This window comes from Danio aesculapii, chromosome 16 (genome assembly GCF_903798145.1).
Source record: "Danio aesculapii chromosome 16, fDanAes4.1, whole genome shotgun sequence".
Classification (NCBI taxonomy): domain Eukaryota; kingdom Metazoa; phylum Chordata; class Actinopteri; order Cypriniformes; family Danionidae; genus Danio; species Danio aesculapii.
Genome location: NC_079450.1, coordinates 7864694 through 7869867, shown reverse-complemented (window position 1 = coordinate 7869867; position 5174 = coordinate 7864694). Strand labels below are relative to the sequence as shown.

The window sequence follows — 5174 nt, the reverse complement described above, 5'->3', positions numbered from 1 at the left end:
TTTCAGGAGCGCGACGGAAATATGGACGACTTCCTGCCACTGTGTGGAGAAGAATAGGAGTGAATGTGTGTGTGTGTGAGTCTGAAAGGTCAGCTTTATCGCAGGAGTTTGAGCTACCTTTGAGACTGTTTATGAATTATTGTGCGGCGCGAATTGTGTCGAAGGAAATTTGACAGGACAATCGAACAATGCCGCACAAAAAAAACCCTTCACTTCCTTGTGTTCAAACTAGACATAATATCTGATTTTTATTATGCGTGCTAAAATGTGTTTGTGTTGAAGATTGACACACACACACACACACACACACACGCACACACACACACACACACACACACACACACATTATTTTTTCTGTTTTATTTTGATATATATGTACAACAATTCATATTGTACAAACATTAATAGATTTTATTTGGTCTTAGCTGGTCAGGCTGGAAAATGACCAGCTAAATCCAACTAAAACCAGCTTGACCAGCCTGGTTTAAGCTGGACATAGCTGGTTTTGGCTGGGCTCCCAGCCTGGCTAGGTGGTCAAGCTGGTTTTAGCTGGTCATTTCCCAGCCTGACCAGCTAAGACCAGGCTGGAAATGGCTGGAAACCAGCCTGGAAATGGCCAAAACCCCTCTAAAACCAGGCTGGTCGACCAGCTAAAACCAGCCAACCAGCCTAGGCTGGTTTAAGATGTTTTTTTTCAGTAGGGTTGTTGGTGCTTTTCATGTTGTTTATTGAACTATGCTTTGCGTTATTGTGCTTCATGTGTGTGGTTTGCTTCTTTTAAAGCTCTGACGGTTTCTCTCAGTTGTGTCAGTTCTCAAGGTGTTGCTGTTTGTACTTGACCAAGGTGAGTTCAATACGAGTACGGTACGAGTGGAGCCACGCCAATCTCACGAAGTCCACTTTGTGAAGCTTCACTCGGCCCGTCTGTGCTGTAGTTCCTCGCGAGGAATATTATGTGTTTGTTGCTCGAAATGTGCCGCCGAGCAACATTCTGGTGAACACCTGCATGGACTGGCGCCCGGTTAGCTTGTGCACTCCCTGAGCGTTCGTGCATCCTAGGCAGAGCGCAATACGAGCTCTGAGGACCCTCAGGGAAACACGGGAGGCCGGTACAGTGGGATCTGCTGCCAGGGTTATGGTGGGTGGGAGCAGCGTGGCCTGCTTTAGCTTCTATTTTAAACTATAGTTTTAAACTTAAGTTTACTATAGTCTAAAATAGACAATAGGGCCGTTGTGTGAACTGTTTAATGTTTTGTTTTGTTTTTCAGCAGGCCAGGGTTGTTGACCAAAGAAGACAACTCAAGACAACCACGATTTAACGTTTTGATTTGTTGTTTTCGGATGAGTTTGCAAATCAAACAGAATAAAGTTCTCTTTCTATACACCTGAACTGTGTTTTCGTTTGTCCCAGAGCTCACTGTAGTAGCCTACATTGTCATAACATTGAATGCATTTGGTTGACAATATTTAAATGGTCCAACAAATAAATAGTTATTACAAATATACCTTAGTTTCTCCCCAGAGCATTAAAACTCTTAATAAAATAAATAAATAAGGTTTTTGACAAATGTTATATGTAACTATATCAAAATTGCACTGCAAATTACATCTGGTTTGTCTTGGGGAAATCTAGCTGACAGTTGTACCAATATTAGCTAAAGATTGAGTAAATATTTATAAAGCTGATAAGTAATTAAAACTATGAGAAAAAAAAAAGTATACCCTAAACCGAGGGCCTGCAGCTTCATAATGTTGAAAAGACCAAAATATCACTGTAGTAAATCAGTGCTTATAATTGACCATTAGGTGGAGATCTTATGCTGTGGTTTGGAATACTGTTTACTAGAGAGATTTTCTGGACTTCTCTATACTGAACAATACATTTAAAAATCAGCTGGATTAGACTTGTTAAATATCCAACCTCTATTTGGAAAGTGATTTTCCTTCATATTTGATCTAGTTTAGTTAGTTTGGGCTAGTTGTAATTTTGATATACCGTAAACAAAACCCCCGTGAAACTTTCGTCATTTCAATGTTAAGCTTTTTTTACCATGAAATTTGATTTACAAACAGTTTTTCACCACGCCGTCACGTTATTTGGAATAACAGGACATTTTATATCAACAAATATCTATTGTTTTTATAACTGGTCGAAATAACATTGAATTGGTAAACCAATGCTTTAATTCAGATGGTCTTCTGTTCATATATGAGGAATTCTTAACACAATATAATGTTTCCACACCACCAAAGGAATTAACAACAGTTTTTGGTGCAATCTCTCCTATATATGTATGTTGTATAAACATCAAAACAGATTTAATTATCAGCTATTACCATAATTTTCACCCAGTGACTCTTCGTAAGGTAAAATCTGCTTTTCATATAGTTGTAAGAATAATAACAGATCAATAAAGGCTCTTTTCCAGAAGCATGTTACATCAAAACTAAATGCAATAGGGCATTGGGATCAGAGTGATGTTGTTTGCGAAACAGTTTGACTTCTGCCTAATCGCTATTAACAAACACGGTTAAAGAGATTTTTGTTTGAACTCCTTCACAGAATATATCCTGCCAAACTTTAACTCAATTTTAAAAAGATATAGATGTGAGATGTAGCTTTTGCAAGCAGAGGCCAGAAAACGCTGTTCATTTATTTGGTATTGCCCTTACAGGTTTTTTAATTTAATAAATTTGCAACACTTTAAAAGACTCTTTTTTTCACATTGTCATTATGGGGTATTGTGTGTAGAATTTTGAGGAAATAAATGAATTAAAACCATTTTGGAATAAGGCTGTAACATAAAAAGATTATGAGGAAAAAGTCGAGCACCTGTAGTTTAGTATATATTTTCTCTTTTACATAATACAATGTAATTTGCAATTTTTTTTTTGCGATTCCTCTATTATATAATTCCTCTCTTACAGATAAAATAAGCACACAGTATTTTTTATTATCGAAATGTATTCATAATGTACTATTTTTATACTCTTTGTGAAGTTTATCAAACAAATTTCTATATAAATACAAATGTGAAATGTGAATTTTATTCTATTGGCACAAATAATTCTGTTAAGTATTATTTTCCTTAATATTAGGGTTAAACATTTTACTTTAGGGGGCGATGCGGTAGCACGTTTGCCTCACAGCAAGAAGGTTGCTGGTTCAAGCCTCGGCTGGGTCAGTTGGCATTTCTGTGTGGAGTTTGCATGTTCTCCCCGTGTTCGTGTGGGTTTCCTCTAAAGATGTGGTATAGATTAATTGAGTATGCTAAAATTGACCGTAGTGTATGAGTGTATGTGTGTGTGTGTGTGTGTGGATCTTTCACAGTGATGGGTAGCAGCTGGAAGGGCATCCGCTGTGTAAAGCTACGGTCACACTGGGCTTTGTGTGTGTGAAATTCTGTCGTGCAGTGCTGCGAAAAGGGGCAGGATTAAACAAGATGATTAGACATTTAAAAAAGCGAGCGATTGCTCCATGCTTTAAATTTCTGTCCAGAGAGGTCCTGTTTTGATCCTCGATGGGTCTCACGCAGTCAAGTGATGCGATTTCGCAGGTCAGAGTTCACCGAACTTTGCACTGCAGCAACATGCGAAACTTGACGCATGACCTTGCGTTTCCGGTCTGACGCATTCGCGTGCTTATGAATGGAAGTCTATGGGAGGAAAAGCCCAGTGTGACCGCAGCTAAAAACATATGCTGGATAAGTTGGCAGTTCATTCCGCTGTGGCGACCTCAGATTAATAAAGAGACTAAGCCGAAAAGAAAACGAATGATTACATTTTACTTTATTTATTGACATGATAGTGTTTATGGTGGACACATGTAAACCAAAAAACCTTTGGCCTCAATGGTGTTCCATAATTTTTGTCCCAATTTGCCTTCCATACATTTTAACCAAGCAGCGTCACAGAAAAAAACTCCCAACACACGAGCCTTGACTGAACTGAGAATTGCGCAGAAGCGGTAAAGGATAACGATTTAATTTACATGTACAACAGTGCATGACGACGCAAGAACATGTTTGGTGGAAGAGTTTTACAGAAATACCATCACTATAACATTTATAAAGCGTCATCACTGATTCGCTGGTGGCCTCTCAACGTATATGCACTAGCCAATGAGGAAGGACAATGACACGTTGCGTAATTAATATTCAGTAGTTGATCTCAGACATGGGGGTTTTCCCCTCACTGCACGCTTTCGGTTTCAGAATAGGATAACCTGCAGGTTTCACGCGGAGTGCTGTCGTCTGTTTACCAGTTTAAAACTATAAAACTTTAAATAGATGTCGACGACGATAGCGAAAACTGAATCCTGTTATTAGTAAGCAGCGTTGCAGTAGTATCTACTAACAAGGTAGGTGATAATAACCAGCATTAATGCAGGACTTTTCAAAGTCGTTGGGCTAGACATATACAGTGTTAAATAATACTGTACGTTACAATCCCTAATTTGACTTTTGTCTTACAAACCAAATGATTTAATTGTAAAACGAACTGTTTGGTAAGCAAAACACTGAATATAATTGAAATAAATATCTAATATAGAGAGAGCGAAAGTGAAACTGGTTTACCTGTTCGAAAGCACTAACAAAAAGTACCTTACAATGGTTTTACTTTCTGCATAGCAACAACATGATTATGGCATGTTGTAATAAGTTTTGTAAAGTTACTCAGGTTGTTTGTCCTCAATGTAAGTGTGATTGATTAGGGATTCCAGATGAAAAAATACTATGCTAAGTTGTAGTAAATACAAGTGTTTTTAAACCATACTATAGTCAAGAGGAACTTGAATTAATCCAATGGGGTAATTAGTAATGTAAACAAATCATCAGTATACTACAGTATTTCTTACGGTTTAACAGTTCGTTATTGTTAATGCAGTATGATGTAGCATTCATTACCAACTGTTAATGTGTGTAAAAATATAATAGCATAACATCATGTGCAAACAAAGTGTAAATAATGTAATATGTTTGGTTAAAAAACACTAGGATATTTCATGTGAGTGGATTTGCCGCATATGCTTATGCTGCATAGTTTAAGTATATATTTGAGGTTTACTCTCAGTAACATGCTGGTTGAAAATGCACAGGTTTAAAAAAGTAAAAATATTTCACAATCTGTAAACGCATTTAAAGAAAAGCTCACTACTAAGCTATTAATTAGAA

At 37.4% G+C, this 5174-nt stretch overlaps 1 protein-coding gene across 1 annotated transcript in view; it reads left to right on the top strand.

Moving 5' to 3' along the window:
• Positions 1-4219: 4219 nt before the first annotated feature.
• The window catches only part of tap1 (transporter 1, ATP-binding cassette, sub-family B (MDR/TAP)), a 32502-nt gene continuing 31547 nt past the window's right edge, over positions 4220-5174 (top strand). Inside the window, exon 1 of the mRNA XM_056474797.1 lies at positions 4220-4360. The gene's annotated coding sequence lies outside the window, so the exon portion shown is untranslated. The remainder of the gene's footprint in view (positions 4361-5174) is intronic.